The sequence below is a fragment of the Micromys minutus genome (genome assembly GCF_963924665.1).
Source record: "Micromys minutus genome assembly, chromosome: 5".
NCBI classification, from domain to species: Eukaryota; Metazoa; Chordata; class Mammalia; order Rodentia; family Muridae; genus Micromys; species Micromys minutus.
Genome location: NC_137974.1, coordinates 63,382,120 through 63,401,690, shown reverse-complemented (window position 1 = coordinate 63,401,690; position 19,571 = coordinate 63,382,120). Strand labels below are relative to the sequence as shown.

Below are 19,571 nucleotides of genomic sequence, written 5' to 3'. Positions count from 1 at the left end.
TGATCAATCTGCCTTTATCTGTTACTTATCCTTTTGACCTTACTGCTTTTAGTATTCTTTTTTTGTTTTGAACATTTAGTGTTTTGGATGTTACATGTTAGGAGTTTTGTTTCTGGTCCAGTCTATTTGGAGTTCTATAGGTTTCTTGTACTTTTATGGTCATCTCGTTCTTAAGAAGGTTAGGGAGGTTTTCTTCTGATTTTGTTGAAGATACTTACTTGTTCTTTTAGTTGAGAGTCTTTGCTCTCCTCTACATCTATTATCCTTAGGTTTGGTCTTCTCATTATGTCCTTGATTTCCTGGATGTTTTCAGTTAGGAGCTTTTTGATTTTTGCATTTTCTTTGACTACTGTGCCAATGTTTTCTATGTTATCTTCTGCCCCTGAGATCCTCTCTTCCATCTCTTATAGTCTGTTTGTGATGCTTAAATCTATGACACCTGATCTCTTTCCTAGGTTTTCTATCTGCAGGGTTGTTTCATTTTGTGATTTCTTTATTGTTTCTATTTCTGTCTTCACCTCCTTTACCTGTTTGGTTGTGTTTTATGTGTGTTCTCCTGTAATTCTTTCATTCATGTGCTTCTCAAAACCTCTATCATCATCATGAGGTATGATTTCAAGTCCATATCTTGTTTTGCTAGTGTGTTGTGATATCCACTACCTGCTGTGGTGGGACTATTTTGTTCTGATATTGCCAGGTTGTCTTGGTCTCCCCCATGGGCTCAGATGGCTTCTGGGGCTCTTCTGGGTGCTCAGCAGTGTGGGACTAGGCTCTGATTCATAATGGTGATGACCCGGCTCTTTCTCTGGGCTGGAATTGAACACCCATGGTAAAATTAGCAACATGGTAAGAAATATTTCTGCTCACACATTAATCATTATAACATACTAGAGAACAAAAGAAGTTTAAACTATTAAAAATATTGCATCTAGTGATAATATATTTTACAGGATTAAAAAATTTAAGTAAGGGCAAATCATAAAAATTGTAACTATCCAGGCAGCATGTACCAGATGATATGAGGCCCCTAACACATATACAGCAGAGTACTGCCAGGCCTATGTTCAGTCAGAGATGAGTTACCTAACCCTGAAGAGACTGGAGGGCCCAGGGAGTTTAGAGGTTAGGTAGGGGTAGGGATGGAGGCTGAGAATATCTTCGTAGAGATAGGGGGTGGGAAGGTATGTGATCTAGACCAGTCAGAGAACATACCAAGAGGAGAATAAAATCTGGAGTGAAAAAAAATTAAATAAAATGTTTTAAAAACCAATAAAAAAACCTCCAAAAATTAAATAAATAAAAGATTCTTGATATACATTATATACAATTCAATTATTAAACCAAGAACAAATAACTACAAAAATGTGAAGCATTAAAATATTATATATGAAAGAAGTCAAAATAATGAAATAATTGCATTTATTAACTTGTACACTCCTTATAAGAAAACCTTAAATATGATAACTACATATATTTTCCCTTGATGATTCAAGCCACAGTAAAGTAATCCATTCTTTGTAAACCCTGTTTGCAGACTTTACTGAAAAGTTCCATTGAAGGGAAAGAATTTCCGACATAATACATTCTAATCTATACCCTAATATCAAGGATTTTAGTGATGTAAGAAACAGCAGAATTAGTACATAGATAAAAACAAAAATAAGCAGTGATACTTCAATGGAAAAATAGGCTTAAACTAGCAATGGAGAAATTCTGGATACCTTCTTACCAAGAGTGTACAAAAATCAAGAGTTCTACACTGCCAACAGAATCAAGTAATTCAAAGATAAAAGGTTTGATTAATAACTGTGGATCCCTATATTTAATCCCCAGCAATGTAAACAAAACAAGGGAAAGAGAGAGTGCAGAAAAGACACTTACCACACATAGGTATGTTTATCAATATGTAAAACAAAAGAAAGGCTTGTGGTATTTAGAATAGCAAGAAGTACAAAAATATAATGAAGACATGGTGTTTTCAGCTGATAACGAGAACCATTATTCTATAAATAAAAAATGATGATACTAGCAAAGTATCAAGCAACTAGAATTAATATATATGAAAATATAATAAGTCAAATACTGTGGTAAGATTTTATGTAAGATAGCTTTATCCTAAAGGTGAACTATAAATGTTAAAATAATGATAGTATGGATTTTTAAATTTCAGAATTATTTTTATAGTTTTGCAAATAAATATATTTAAATTTTGATTATATTTAAAGTCTATCCCTGAAAGTTAAAATGAAAGGCAATCTGGGGCAAAGATATAAAAAAACCCATTATCTATGAAATCTAATATACACATATAATATATACATATTATATATATACATATATATAATATACATTTATACATATATAATCTGTTATATATATTGATTATTTTTAATTATTTCAGCAACATAATTGACCATTTATATATATATATATATATATATATATATATATATATATATATATATATATATATACAGTTTAATTAGAAACACACACTCATGTTAATTAATTGAAGACAAACATTATAAAAATTATAATAATAAAAAACATTTCATTTCTTATATAACTTTTGTAAAAGCAGAAGTCAAATATCACATCTCTTTCAAGATTCACAAAGATGATTGGAGCTGTCTGTTTGGCACGTTTTTAATCTCTATCCCACAGCAGGGAAACTGCTTGCAGCTTTAGTCCTCCCTGCCTTCCTTAGATTTTCACTGAGTTCTAAACAAGAAGTGCTAACTGTTGGAGCCTTCTCTGCATCCTTTACAGAATGGACTTGTGGCCAAGTCCCACAGCACTGCTTCAAAGCGCCCTGAGTTCTACAGGCAAGTTCACAAGGGACTACACTTGATTTAGAGCCTATACCAGTGAATTCAGGCTGGACGGTAGTAGCATGGATTCCGTGAGTGTGGAAAACACCTTTAATGGTTTTGACTACCTTTAGATACGAAACTGGGTCTTCACATTTTATGTGAGCAGTGGCGATGATTTTGCTTCCAGCAAGCTGCCAGATGTGTAACTCACAGAATTCCTCAACTCCTTCAACATCTAGTAACACTTTCACCAAATCTTTGATACCAATTTGCTTAGGAACAGTTTGTAAAATAATAAGAGCAGATTCATTAAGCAATGTGTAAGTCGTGTAAAGAAGTATACAAACCATTATAATCCAAAAGGTTGGATCTAGATAGAGAACCCGAAGGAACCAGCCCCTCACACCGAGGCATGGGTACTGTTAATTATTTCTACAGACAAGTTTCAGGGATCAGGAAAACACAGGTTCATACAAAAGCCGTCTTCGGTACAACTCTTCCAGGAAAACTAAAAGACCAAGACATTGAGTACCATGATCATAGAGAACAAGGTATCTCCCAAGACGTGCAGAAACACTCCTCATATGTTCAGCTGTCCAGCCCTGTTGTCTTCTAATTCCAGACTGTCTGACTCCTGGATGAGATTCCCATTTACTTGAACATCCACTGGCTCATCACTTCTCAATGTTTCTGGTTCTGTCCCTCACTATTGAGTTGGTCTACCTGTAAACACTGGGCTTCTCTTCAATGCCTGGTCTGCCTTCAGCCTGATGGTATTGGGAGTGTTGTCCACCAACATGTTCATCTCCTGGTCTGGTATCTGGCCCAGGACCACGCCCTCCTACTCCACGTGCCACCCCACCCCCACACAGCCTGCCTTGCACGTGTCCTGGGCGAGGTGGCTGTGGCTGTGGCCCTGGCCCACACCCTGGACCTTGCGCTGCGGTGGTGGAACAGGCAGAACCCCAGCACGTCGTCCCTCTTTCATCTTTAGGAATAGCTTGATAGCTTCCAGCAGGATGGCAAAGTACAGTCCCATGAGGAGGATGGCATTCACCAGCATGCCCATCACCTCAGCGCGGATGAGCTGAACTAGGTTTAAAAGCAATCTGAATTTAAGCTAAAGAACATATATCCATAGCCAAGTTCAAGAGTATTTAGTTTAGTAAAGTTCTATAGTTTAAGTTCAACCTACAAATTAGACAACTCAAGTATTATAATGGTATAATTATATAATAAAATATGAACACTAGAAGCAATTTTCCAGAAAATATGAAGGACACATTGACTCTGAATGAAAATTTGACCAAAAATTTAAATATATTATTTGAAAATTTAATTACGGTTGCTGGAAATTAAACTCTGTACCTCTAGATGAGTAGAGTGCCCCTTAACATCTGACCCATCTCTCCAGCACATTTACTTTCAAAACTATAAATTTCCTTTCTTTAATTTGTATGTAGGAGAGATCAAGGCAATTTCTCCTATATTGACCTTACCATTATAAGTGATAATGAGAACTCGGTAATGTATGTATGTCTGTCACAAAATAAGAGTAACTAAAATTTTTACTAAAAGTAAAAAAACTTGGCTACCAATTGTTTCAGAATTATCATTTAATTTTTTTTCTGATTTCTTAACAGAAAACTATTCACAAATCTACAATCATGATTAAATCTGATCATCAGTACTGGGAACTTAGATAATAAGGTATCAAATATGTTGCAGAATACTGAGTAGTATATACCTCCAAAGGCAAATTTAATTAATTAGAACACACAAGTTGAAGGCAGGGAAGGTATCCATGGTGTGACTTCCTATATATCAGAAGTTTTGTATGAGGACTACAGTGGCAACTTTGGAGAAAAGGTTTCATTCTTGACTCTATAGCAGGGACCCTGATGTGATCTTCGTTTCATATCTCACTTCATCCCCAAAGGAACACAAAGATTTTCTCTAAATTTTCTTCTCCCAACTCGTCCTGTTATCACAGCTTCCAACACCAACAGGCGTCTTTTGTGACCACAGCAGCTGGGTAGTCCAGGAAGAGAGAAAACAGCCATCCAGATTGCTGAAAGTCCAGAAAGGAAACAGAAACTATGGAGCGAAGCACCCACCCAACAATAAGTCCTGAAGTCAGCTCTTAGACTCATAATCATTCCCAAACTCAAATGCCTGGAGGCCAACACAGAAACACAACCAATAGCAAACACAGCAATTAGTCGTCCCCACTAGAGCCCACCCACATTTCATCCACAGGAGGCTCTGGATACTTCAAAAACACCAATGGCTCAAGCTCTAAGGTCACAGATTAAAAAATGGGACTCAATGAGATTGCAAAGTTTCTGTAAGGCTAAGGACATTGTCAAGAATACAAAACGGCAGCCAACAGAATGGGAAAAGATCTTTACCATATCCACATCAGATAGAGGCCTAATATCCAAGGTATACAAATAACTCAAAAAGCTAGACACCAGAGAATCAAACAACCCTATTAATTATAAAAATTAAACAAAACATTCTCACCTGAGGAATATCGAATGGCTGAGAAACATCTGAGGAAGTGCTCGACATCCTTAGCCATCAGAGAAAGCAAATCAAAACTACCCTGAGATTCCACCTCACACCACTCAGATTGGCCAAGATCCAAAACTCAGATGACAACTGATGCTGGCGAGGTTGTGGGGAAAGAGGAACACTTCTCCACTGTTGGTGGGGTTGCAAACTAATACAACCACTCTGGAAATCAGTCTGGCGATACCTCAGAAAATAGGACATAGTACTACCTGAAGACCCAGCTATTCCACTTCTGGGCATATACCCCAGAGACACTTTAGTACATAACAAAGATATATGCACCACAATGTTCATAGCAGCTCTATTTTTATAGGCAGAAGCTGGAAAGAACCCAGATGTCCTTCAGAAGACAAATGGATACAAAAATTGTGATACATATACACAATGGAATACTACTCAGCCACCAGAAACAATGACTTAACCAAATTCTTAAGAAAATGGCTGCATCTAGAGAATATCATCCTGAGTGAGATAACCCAGTCACAAAAGAACAGACATAAAATGCAGTCACTGATAGTGGGAAGCTTACCCCAGAGGCTGGCACTGCCCCAGAAACAACTCACAGACTGTATGAAGTCCAAGAAAAAAAGAAAACAAAACAAAACAAAAAAAAAAATAGTCATTCTCAATCCTTACCCACCAAGAACACATTGACAAATTCCGGGTTGTACCCTGTATTACATGTACTGTCTGCTCATTGTTAAAAAAAAAAAAAATCTTTACATACCAAAAAAACTTTGACTATTTCCAGGTTGCATCTTATTTTACATGTACTTTTTGCTCGTTGTAACTGGTGCGATCTTGATCACACTATCAAACCTTTAAAAACAAAAAAAACAAGTATTGACAAAAATGTATTATATACTTTCATGCAAAAAATGCTTAAAATCTGTACATTTATCTTTGTTCTTTAAAATGAAGTTGTAATAAATAAATAAATAAATAAATAAATAAATAAATAAACATTAAAAAAATCACTATGTCTGAAATCTGACTTGTATATTAGCACAGGATGATTTATTTCAGCTATCATGACAAGGATCTTCAGTAATAATCATATTCTATAAAGATTGCATACGATATCTTGACTAATAAATTGGGATATAAAAATTTACAGATTCTTTTGGCTTTTTAAACGTTGCAGTTGATTTACAGTATACACAGGGGTTTAAGAAGCAGAGGAACAAAAAAAAATGCAAAGATTTAGTTATGTCTATATACCCCGGGACATCCCAAAGGATGTCACCAATGACATTTACCTTACTTAAAAAAAAATAGTTACTTAGAAACAAAACCATCAGCTGACAATAACAATACTTTTATATTTTCGAGATGAAAGCGAGGGAATATCTGGCCCCTTTGCCCCAGGCACAGATAAAAAGATCAGTAACTTATAAGCATGAATGTCTGAATTCCTACCACTGCAGGAAGAGACAGAAAACACAAAAATTGCCCATCTTTCTCTCATTTAAAGACACTGGAACTTCTGCTGTGAACTACTCGTCAACATGAAGCTGCCTGTTCTTTTTCTTTTGCTTTGCTTTCTGGACCTGTTGAGGACAGGTAAAATGAATGATTCGCTGGGAAGATGAATGTTACAGGAGAGGAAAAGCTTTCAGATGTCAGTTTAAGACAAGGAAGTGATTTTCGTAGGCAAGTAATAGTTACTTAGAGTCCCCTAGAGAGTATCATAAGTAGAAGATTTGTGGCCTTGTTCCTAGTAAGCCTTAACACTGTGGGAAACTAACAATATATAGTTTTGATTAAACGATTATGAGCAAAGAAATTAAACATTAATAAAATGATTATATTCTTTGAAGTTTCTAATACTTATATTCAGATTTTATTTCTATTATGTCTGATATTTAAACTCATTAAGTATATTAATTGCATTTAGAAATCATTTTCATAAAGATTAATTATCTGTAATTATGTAATATATATAAAGTAAGTGAGGGTAAATAGAAAGGAATTTTAACTTGGCATTATAATTATTTTTAAATTATATTAAACATACTTGAAAGCAGAGAACATCTCCTTTTATAAAATGAACATCTTCTTTGTTGCTTATTACAAAAGTAACAGAAGACAAGTTTATCATCTTGAGCTTAATGGGCTTGGGTGGTGTACTTGTTTTCTATCTCAAGGATTTCACTATTCGGACTTTAGATTCGCACCAACAGGAAACATTTTTATAAAGAACAGTGAACAAACAGTCTCAACACATTTCAGACGATTTAAGATAGGACAACTATTTTTTTCTTGTTTATGCAAAAATACTACAATCACTGCTACTCTGTTTAAAACAATGAGGAAGCTAGCTAAGCAAATACACAAGGAATCTTTGAACACTTTGATTTTTGACCTTTGAGTCCATTCCATAACAGTGTAAAACAAATCAAGCACTCGATCAATATGTCCAGTTTTAATAGATAAAGCAATTTAATAGATGTAAATTCACATTACAAAAAGGTGCTGTGTTCTGAAGTCAGAAGAAGAAGCATACACATGTAGTTCTAACTACTTAAATAGTCTGCGACAGAAGGGACATTTGAGCACATGAGATCAACAGCCTTATGAATGGGCATGGTAGCAAAGCCTCATTTTCAAAAAATAACAAGAAATTGTATAATTTAAATGTTTATAATGCATATTAAACATCCTAAATGGTAATTATTAAAAGTATTAATATATTACATAGCCTTAAATTTAAGGCAATATATCAAAATCTCTTAAATATATTTAAATATATTTAAATTTTAAAGTTACATCATTCTCCTCTCCTTCCCTCCCCTCATATCTCTCCCATTTCCTTTTCCTTGTTTCTTCAAGAAATCATAGCTAAACAGGTTCAGAATGCATGCTGGCATTTAGCACAGCCATGTGTGTATAATAAAATATTAATGCCAGTTACACTAGCATGATTTACATGTGTCTCTCATGTCACTCTCTTGGAAAAAAATATTTGTGAAGTTCTTCATGACATTTTCAGGACTTTTAAAACCCTCAGAGACACTGTGTATATGTGTGGATAGATTTATCTAAAAGTTGAGAAATTTGCAATTCTTTCTTGTGCATGAAAATGAATTTTAATATGGAATTCTATCTAGAGAGAAGCTATTTGTTATTTTTGTTACTAGTGGAAGAATGCTAATTTATAATTCCCACTTAAATAATGCTATTCTCTTTCTCATATTGATGCTTGACAGCTGTCATCTTTTGTTATTTGTAGATTTCAACTAAGTCAACATATATTCTTCACACCCTCCTGTAGGACAGTGTAATTTGAGGATGAATTTTTTTTTCTAACCTGCTGAAATAATGTCTTTTCCCCTTGGCATCAAAGGCAATAAATAGCATCTCTCTTGATAATCTAAATAAACAAACATCATTAATTCATGCAGTAGAGCCGTGGCATCCTATACTTTAATATATGTGTGGTAAAGAACTCCCATTGGGATAGTGATACAGATAAGTAGTGAGCTATTTTTCTAACGAGTATAAGGCCCTGAATTTCATCCACAGTATATATATACACACAGAGAAATAATATGAATTTAATTTTTTCCCAAATCATTTCCTTCCCAAAGTCAAGGAGTTATTGTTATTTACCAGAGATCACTGAAAACAGACAACAAGAATATTTAATTATAAGGACCATCATTTCTGCCTTGCGTGGATGCTGAGTTATCTTAACAGAAAGGGGTGGATACTTTTCACGTACCTTCCTGGTTGATATCTGATTATTCACAATTACTTTTCATAATTTTACATTGAGAGCTTACCACTCACTGGGAATGTTTTAAAAATAGAATCATATTCTACCTATGAGATTTCAAACCCCTTCAGTTCCTTCAGTCCCTTCCCTTTCTCCTCCATTTGGGTCCCCGTGTTCAGAGCAATCTTTGGCTGTGATCATCCATATTTGTATTTCTCACACTCATGGAAGAGTCTCTTAGAAGACAGCTATATTAGGTTGCTATCAGCAAATGCTTCTTGGTATCTGCAATAGTGTCCGGGCTTAATTTCTGTATATGGGATGGATCTGCAGGTGATGCAGTCTCTGAATGACCTCTCCCTCAGTCTCTGCTCAGCCCTTTATTTCCTTTAGACAGAAACAATTCTGGATTAAATTTTGTAAATGGGTGGGTGGCCCTATTCTACACCTGGGGCCTTGCCTAACTTCTGGGTATTGTCTTTATATGTTCTCCATCAACTTTGTTGGGCATTTCAGCTAATCTTATTCCCATTGGGCTCTGGAAGCTTCTTGCTTTTCTGGTATCTGAGTTATTCTGGTGGCTATCCTAAGTTTCTCAAACCCATCCCTAGACACTGTTCAATTTCCTGACCTTCTGTATATAATCCCTGTCTCCTCCCATACCTGATACTTCCCACTATATCCCCTACCGCTCTTCTCTTCTTCCCAATCTCTCCTACCTCCTATCTCTTGTGAGTATTTTGTTCCTGCTTCTAAGAAGGACTGAACCCTATAGGAATAACAAGAACATCAGCCAACCATATCCCCCCAGAACTCCCAGGAACTAAACCACCAACCAAAGTGTACACATGGAGGGACCCATGGCTCTAGCTGCACAAATAGCAGAGGATAGACTTATCTGGCATCAGTGAAAGCAGAGGACCTTGGTCCTGTGAATGCTGGATGCCCCAATTTAGGGAAATGCCAGGATGGTGAGGTGGGAGTGGTTGTGTAGGTGGGGAATCATCCTCAAAGAAGCAGGGGAAAGGAGATGGAATAGAGGGTGAGGAGAGGAAATGTGAAAAGGGGATAATATTTAAAATGTAAATAAATAAAATATCCAATAAAAATCGTATAATATTCTAAAAAGGCAAAATAGTAACCTTGTTCTCATGAGGTTGGTAAGTTTACCAGTTAGTATAAGCTAATATCCTGCAAGTTTTAGTCCTTTATAAAATAATCTGAATGTAAGGAAATGAAGAAATAGTTATTATTTAACTTTTTTATGATGTTCCCAAGGGTAGTCTTGCATGATAATGCTTGAATTTCTTGCAACCTGTTGTTCCTAGCCAGTCCTCAGATCTTTATAGTGTTCAAAGATCCCTTCATACCTCAAAGTATGTCAGGTATTATCATTTTCCATAAAATTCAACTCTAAATATATCTATATTACATAGTAATATAATCACTATTAACAATGTGTCCTATCTTGTATTGAAAGACAAAGATATTTAAATGTTATAATTTATTTGAAATTGGAAGAAAATATGTTTATTACATTATACATAGATAGATAGATAGATAGATAGATAGATAGATAGATAGATAGATAGATAGATGATAGATAGAGGGATGAGTGGATGGATGAATGGACAGAAGATGCATAGACAGACAGGCAGATAAAGAGATGGGTGGACATATGGTGAGATGCACGGAAAGACAGACAGACAGGCAGACAGACAGGCAGACACACAGAGTGTTTGAGGTGTTAATGCCATGAATATTTCTATGAGCATCAATACTTATCTAACTGTGCATATAATATGGAAATGTCTTTGGGTGTCCAACTATATCAATAAAGCTGATTGAACAAGGCATATCAAAGTTGAAGAGTACCTTAGAAAATTTTAGTGTACATCTCAAAGCCACTCTAGATCTTGCAATACACACACATACACGTACACATACACACACACACACACACAGAGAGAGAGAGAGAGAGAGAGAGAGAGAGATGTGTGTGTGTATATATATATATGTGTGTGTGTATATATATGATAGCTTTAATGTAATACACGTATGAGCAAAAAGTAGATTCAGTCTATCAGTAATAATTTAAAAGAAATCTGACAATGAAACAAAAAAAATCACAGTTATTATCTCAAGCAAAATAGAAAAAAAATGAATTCTAAAACTCCTACCACAATAGTTAGATGTTAAATTTATTTCCATATCAACAACTGATATATTTCAAATTCAGGCATATAGAATATGCAAAATAATACAATGATTCTTGTGATGTGTTATTGTTTTTACAGTAAATGCTGATATGAAAGATACCTATTTTTGCTTTATCAAGAAAGGTAAATGCAGATATGTGTGCAGTAAGGTTGAAAAGAAAGTTGGTGCCTGCACAAAACTGAATGCTAATTGTTGCATCCTTATGCCTGAAATGAAAGCCATCATTCCTGAAGATCGAAGCACAGTGAGTATAAAGATTAGCAATAAACAGAAATGGGCCATCAACCCTCCTACACATTCAGGCTGTTCTTTTCATTAAATGGCATTGTTGAACAATCTGTTCCTTCCCAAGGACATGACACTAGGCAGCACCTCAGACGGACTAGGACAGGAACAATTTGATCATTTTAGATATGATTTTCTTAAATGGTAGAAGAATTGCTTATGGCAAAACTCAGTTTGGATTTTTCAAAGTTTTGGATTCTTCAACAAATGTTAAATTGGATGAAAGCATATCACCCTATCAGGGATATGCTGACGCAGACCAAAGAAACGAGACAAAAACACTTTTCAGCACATTGTGAATAAGGTACCAGATTCTTCATAAACAGGAAATATTTTAGGCTCTATGAAAAGGAAGTATCTTTCTTGGTATTTGTTAGAAAAGAAATAAAACACTCCTTGAGCAGGGACCTTTCAAAAGCAATAATTTCTGAAAGTGAGACCCGGTGTATACAGAAGGAAAGGGTTAGAAAGTGTACGATGCATGTTGGTGGTGTCACTAACATGTAAATGACAGGGAACAAATGTTCTATTGTGATCAATGTAAAAATCGCAAACTAACTCGAATATTGGATGTTTTATTAACAATCTTAGCATGTTGTTAACCTGCATTGAGTGTTGACACTTTGGAATAAAGATAAACCTTTGATGCACTTAAAGAGTTAGATTAACAAAATAACCAAACAAAACAAGTACATAGATGCTAAGTACAACTGAGTAGATCTAAGTTTGAAAGCAAAAAGCATCTGAATGCATATTAAATGAAAATAACTTGATAAGCAATGTTGACAGAGACTATGGTTTCCTTAAGCTAAGTAAACAGGTTGAACTATGATTTATACTATTGGCTCCAGCAAATGTTACAAACTTATGTTTTTTTTTTTTTTTTACTCTGGAATTTTCCCACAGAGAAGAAGAAAGAAGCAAGCTAAAAAATGAGTTGGATTTTAAAAAGGCATGGGTGGAACTGAAGAGCAGATAAGGTGAGCTAAAAGAGTCAGCAGAGGATGTTTAATAAGCATAAATTTTCTGTGTATTTGCACTCACTAACCACTTCTCATTGATTATAAAATTACTAACTCTGGCACTGGCGATCTCACCAATGACAAATGGACTCCCTTTTATATCACAGTAAGTAGGTAGGTATGGCAAAAAAATAATGCATCAATTACTATACATCATAAAATATACAGTATCCAATGATGTTCTTCTAAAAGTCTTGACCAAATTCATTGTCTTCCAATCGTGAATTCAGGAATAAAGTATGGTATTGTGAGGTCAGGTTACAAAACAAATAAAGCAATAATAAGACCCACCCACCTAAAAAGAGGCTTTCAAGGAAAGAAAGAATTACCCATCTGGCTATAAAAAAAGAAACATATTGACATGGTTATTATTAGTGTCTGATTAAAAATAATCTACCCAGCCTTTCATCATTTCTTAAAGAACAGTGTTTGGGATGTGGCAAATCTGACATGGTGCTTCGGAACCAAAACCATTAGTATGTGATCCCATCACGAGGTTATCTAAAATGTTGCTATCTGCCTATCTGATTTTTGCCTCTTGTATAAGTTAGACTCATCAATAAAAAAAAAGATGCTAACACTTTATTCCAATATCAGGAGTTTCTGAAGATCATGTTGAATGATCATTCAATGCTGATTACTCTCTTAAACATAGAAAACAAAAAGTTTTATATTCCACTGAAAAAAATAAATTGATCACAGGTAACTATTATGATCATAAAATAAAGAAAATAGAACAACAGGCACTGACCATGCTGAATACCTAATAAACAAAATTATTAAATTAATTCATAACTGCACTGACAAAGCAGAAAACAATTTACTTTGCAATTATAAAGTTTTCAGACATGCATATACATTGACCATATTCTCCTTCACCCTGTAGCTTGTCATGTCCCTCTCCACTTGCACTGATCCTCTATGTCCCTCTAGACAGTTTCACACTACGCAGATAGTTTTAGGGATCTGTATAAAAGTACTAAAAAAAAAAAAAAAAAAACAAGAAAACAAATCACCCAATCAATGACTAGGCTGATGAAATGCACAAGTAGATCTCAAAAAATAAAATGTGATTGGATGGTACACATGGGGAGGGTGTTTCAAAATAACTAGCTTTGAAGAAATGCAAACCAAAACTACACTGAAATTTCACCTTTTTCCAGTCAAAAGTACAGTCCTTAGGGAAATAAGATGTGATAATAGAAATAGCCATCCATTCACTGTGAAGTTCAGAATGAAGATTTGCAAAAACACTAACAGAGGGTCTTCCATGTGACCCCACTACACCATTCTCAAATATTTTACTTAAAGGAATCTTAAGCTATGTATTGCAAAGATACTGTACATCAATATTTTATTGCAATATTATGCAAAAGAGTTTAAATATGGAATCAATTTGGTTTCGAACAGCATAGGAATCACAAAGAAAAGTGTAGCATATACATAACAGATTTGTATTTCAAATTGGTTTTGATGGGATTATGGTATTAAATATTCCCTCATAAGTAAAGGTTATTTATGGTATGGGCATAGCTCAGTCAGGAAAGTATTTGTTTTGCAAGCAGAATGACTTGAGCTCAATTTTCAGAAGCCAAGTAAAATAGACATGGTAGCACTGGCTTGTAAACACACTGAGGAGGCAGGAACAGATATGGGGAGCTTGACTGAAAGCCAGCTTGCATTATTTTGCAAATTCTGGGCCATTGAAAAACTGTAGGGTGCAGAAGGGTGATTAGTGCCAGAGGTAAAACAATTAAAGTTGTTGCCCTCTGACCTTCACAAATATGCACTCGTGCCCGCGTGTTCGTGAGCACACACACACACACACACACACACACACCACAAACACAAATTCCTGGAAGAAAATTGGGATAAGTATAATTGAATGGATTCGAGTGGATAGGGTGGTTGAATGCAATTGAAGTTCTACAGAGGTTGTCCTTTGTCTATGGTTTTCAAGTTCACACCATGTAGACTGGTAGGGTATACAAGCTGTGTGGGACAGGATAGAAGATGCAGGTAGCTAAACTGGTCACTACTGTTTTTCTTTCCCTCCTATACTGTGGTCCTTTCAAGGGATGAGATGTTGCTATTGCATGTTTTCATGGAACATGGTCTTTATCTGAGAAATTTTAACCTCTAGATTATTTCTCTCCTACCGGGATCTCACAAGCAGAGACGTCTTCTTACACAGTCTGTCTAGGTAACACTTGACTTCCTGTAGCAAATGAATCTTAAAGATCATGGGCTATTTAGAGAACACCAGAAGAGCACAGTAATGTATGCTATGCTGTATAGATGGAAAGTGAAAGAGTCAATATCATTCATTGACTCTCTTCAGCATAAAGGCTGATTAGACAATTGCTCATTTTTAATTTAATTCTAGAGAATAGAAATTCAAACTCTAATTCACTTCTTACTTCTTTTTTTCCTAGTTTCCACTCAATCACTCTTCATCTTTCATTTACAAAATATGAAATGGGACCTGAGCATCAAAATAGAAAGAGACTTTCTTATGGTAAAGACAAAGAGAAACAATAAATGTACAACCTATGTATTAAATTTGAAAATAAACTTCTTGTGCTTCTCATAATTCAGAATGTATCTAATTTTATAAGGATGATAAATTGAAATGGCAGAAAACTAACATAGTATTAAGTGAAAACTTTAAAAATTATCGGCCTGAGAATTTGGAACAATGACAAATGAAAAGATTCAGGGCTTTATTCTACAACCATCAAGTGCAGAGAGCAAGCTTAGATATTATGTTCCACTCATGTGTTTGTAAGAAGTTGTTTTCTGCATGAAGACATGCATTTGTTATAATACATTTTACATGGGATATCTTCCTGTTAGATTCTTATGAGGTCTAAAAAGAGGTAGGAAAACATATGAAACCTAAAACAGTATTCTCAGACAAAGAAATCTCTAGTTCTCAGAATTGTGACTTAAAATATACCCTGACCACTAGGCTGATTTCTCTGCCTAATACTAACTGCTGATAAGTTTGACAGCCATTCCAATTAAAGAGCAAAGAGCAGATCCTTTCATCTAGTGAGAAAATATAAAATACCTGTAAGTCATCAAAAGGAGAGCAAACAGCTAAATGAACCAGTCAAGAATCACAGTGTGCCAAAATGCCTTTACAAATCTGTAAATGTATCCCTCTTTTTTTTAAAAAATAAAGCTGTAAGGAAAAAAATTGCAGTGTGTCGTTGGGGGGTTGGGCAGCAAGGGGAAGCTTATGTAAAGCATTGCTGTGATCTCAGCTACAGAGATTCAGTTCTGCTCTAAGGAAGTAGTTGAGACGATGTGAGGCATGCAGGCAACTGTCTTTTTCTACAGTCATTGTCCAGGTGCTGAACAGAATATATTCTAATATCAGGCCAAGAGAAACCCATCTGTTATATGCCTAGTTTGTGCTTTCCTTTCCAGTCTTAGCTAGGATGTATTCAGATATATTCTTTCACATGTGAGAGGTAAAAAACTTCTTGTTTGACTTAGGGATAACTCTTTTCAGTTTATGATGGTCCAGTGCCACAAGTGATGAGAGTTTTATATGCACATAGACAATTTCAGCCTTGTCTGAACATCATTCTGCAGCTCTGCTTGAAACCATGTCTAAGTTCTCTGTTGTAGTAAGGATGATATAACTTTTCTATTCAAGAATAATGCAGCTACACCTCACCTTGGATTCTACCCTTGAAAATTACTTATTTTTTTTTCACAGATACATGTTTTGACTTTCTTCTGCCCTCTCATGAATTCATTAACTCCTCTGATGCACACATTCCTTTCATGTCTTAGTAATCAGTAACCATTAGTAAACTGTTTGGTGGACTGCTGTGCTGACTGGTCAACTTGACACTAATTTGGACATATGTGTAAAAATAAAAAATCTCTTAGTTTTAAAACAAAAGACTTCACCATATAAGATGGTAGGCAAGTGCGTGGTGTATTTTCTTGTTTAATTGCTGTGGGACATACTACCACTGGGCATGTGGTCGAGGGCTGTATAAGGAAGGAAACAGGCCAAACAAACCAGGAAAAGAAACTCAGAAAGCAGCATTCCTCGGCAGCTCCTGCATCAGCTCTTGTTTCAGGTACTTTCCCTGTTTGAAGTATTGCCATGAATTCTTACTATACTAGACATTGATGTAGAAGTATAATAAGAAATAAACCTTTTAGTCCCTAAGTAGCTTTTGTCCATGGTCCAGCAATAGAAATATTAATTAGACACTTACTTCTGTGTGACATATTTATTGTGCAGGGTTTGTTCTCTACACTTCCACTTTCCAATGTTTTATAAAGATAGAATACATTCTTCCTGTATACTAAGATGCTTTTTAGAAGACAAAAGTGTCTGTTCTATAATTATTTCTCAGTGAAAATTTTATGAGACAAGTCAGTGAAGGGGAGGAGAGTATTGTGAAACGGGTGAATTTATGTAGATACAAATTGAAACTCCATATGCCAGAAAAATGTCAATAACACTCACTAAAAATTGATCAATACTTTGGCGTTAAAATGTGAGGAAGTAGTAATTATTAAGCTATAGTATTCTAAGAGGTAAAGGGTTTCTATATGGATAGATAAAACAGAGAAATGGAGAAGATCCGTAATAATAAACTCAGTTTAGGTCAGATATTTTCCTATTATGCTTAAATAACGTAATCCAAAAACAAACAATAAAACCTCATATGCAGTGTTAGGTATATAACATTGGTAGTGAGATTAAAATGTCAATCATCCTTTTAGTCATTATAATAGGCCAATACTGCAACCATTAATAAGTGTTGTAACCCTAGCCTTGCAGCATTACCCTGTTTATATATAGTTGTCACTCTGTTCACTGTAGAAAGACTCACAAGTATGGATGAAACCAAGACTAAAAAAAAACTTCACAGGCAAGGAGTGAGCCCTGGGATGATTCAATTTCATTTCCAGGAGTTCTTTTTGCCTGGACTTCCTGAGTGAGGAGAAAAGGTAGAATGCACACAAATTGATGGGTCATCCCAAAAACTTTAAGCAACTTCTCATGGAAATAAAATGTACACACATTTTAGGATATGACTTGAATACTTTACTCAAAACGTACAAAGCCTCAGAACATAAACTACCAAGTATTGGGTCTTTCCTAAGCCATAATCAGCCCATCTCTTGGATAAGAAGAAAAAAGCAAATCATAAGAACATGGTATGGTATATGTCACGCGCCCACGCTTCCCGCCGCTAGGAACAGGCGTGCAACAAAACAAACTCTTCTGCGGATAACCTTCATTGAACTGCACTTTGAGCAGGGGCTTCTTGGGCAGGAAACTTCTCTCTCAGCCGGGGACCCCCTACCGGGTTCTACTGTCTAGCCGACCTCTCACGCGCAGTCCCCCATGAGCGTTCTCTCTGTCCAGTCTCTGTCCACGCGGGACCTCCCGCAATCACTATTACCGAGTCTCTCTCCACGTGGGATCTCCCGCAACCTCTCCTATCGGGCTTCTCTCCACGTGGTATCTCTCCGCCATCCCTCCACGTGGTCTCTCTCTCTCCCTCTTCCTCTTCTTCTCACATGGGGGAGAAAATGCACTGCTATATATGCCTAGGAGACTTGTCTTGCTACCTGATTGGTGCATCCTCCTGTAGCTCAATCACGTGCCCCAAGAGTGGGCTGTGACTTATGTGGTGCATGCACATTAAGTCTCTTTGCTGGGCAACAGCTCTGTTTGCTGAGTTCTCGGCGGGAAGCCGGCACCATGTTTGGGTGCACCACAAACGGCTCCCTACAGGTATATGCTTTTATACATGTCTCCTAATTCAAAATACCCAGGAAAGTCTTAGGAAAATGTTATACTATTTATAAAAATGACTTAAAATTTGAGAACAAATTAATCATTATCTTTTATGAGTTGTATTTTCATATATTGTTGGTTTTGTAAGCCTGTTATTCAGGGTTTCTAGCATATGTTTTCACATTACATTTAAAAATAATTTCCTGAGCAATTTTGTCTACATAATACAAACAAGTGAAAAATTAAAATAATATTTATGTTTTGATTTTGGATATTATTATTAAATAGCCCATATAATAGGGTGCATCTTGAAAGCTGAGGCAAGGTAAAAACATAAAAACATATATATATATATATATATATATATATATATATATATATATATATATATATATATATGATTTCATAAATACATATATACATATATATGAAAGAGTCAGATATTCTTCAATTTAGCAATCAAAATACAGTTAGCAGGCTTATAGTTCTTAACATACAGAATCAGAAAGATTCAAATAATATATAAATTTGTTTCTAACTATGTATTGTAATGCTAGATATATGGTTTGTTTAGAGTCAAAGACTTTCCAGAACAATTGTATATAATGTATGTTTTATATTCTTTGTGATCTAGAGCACAAACACGCTAATCAGGAATAAATGTTTTATAAGGAATAAAGAGTCAATATTCACGGACATTTTAGTCTCTTCTTTCAAAAGCTTCTATGGTTATCGTATGATGTACATTTTATTTTCAGATGTTATCCTGTCTAAGGATGAGATTTTTTTTCTAACGTATTCTTATATTATCTTACGCTATCTGTTCTTGAATAACTTCAAAATAATGATAGCGTAGATAAAACTTCCCAGAGGAAATAATTACAGGTTTGAAAGCCAGTTTCAAATAACTTACCTCATGACCAACTACAATCATGTTTATTGTAACTTTCATATCATGGTTCTGTCTATTGAGATTAAATTTAACAGCATTAACATATAAGGACATGCTACAGGTGGGCATAGGATTTTGTGTTCACTTTTCTGAAAATTCTCATGTGCTTTCTGACTTAACTTTTCATTCACTCATATAATTTGGCCACTGCTCTAAAGTTTCTTTTCTACTTTATAGAACTAAATACAAGATTCCATAAGAC

At 35.3% G+C, this 19,571-nt stretch overlaps 1 pseudogene across 1 annotated transcript; it reads right to left on the bottom strand.

The window, feature by feature from the left end:
* Positions 1-2,609: 2,609 nt before the first annotated feature.
* Positions 2,610-19,351, bottom strand: LOC308421173 (proton-coupled zinc antiporter SLC30A1-like; annotated as a pseudogene). Its single transcript has 4 exons — positions 19,331-19,351; positions 4,313-4,352; positions 3,741-3,905; positions 2,610-3,509 (listed from the first exon to the last, which is right to left on the bottom strand). The product of its transcript is annotated as a proton-coupled zinc antiporter SLC30A1-like (transcript).
* Between the last annotated feature and the right edge of the window lie 220 nt (positions 19,352-19,571).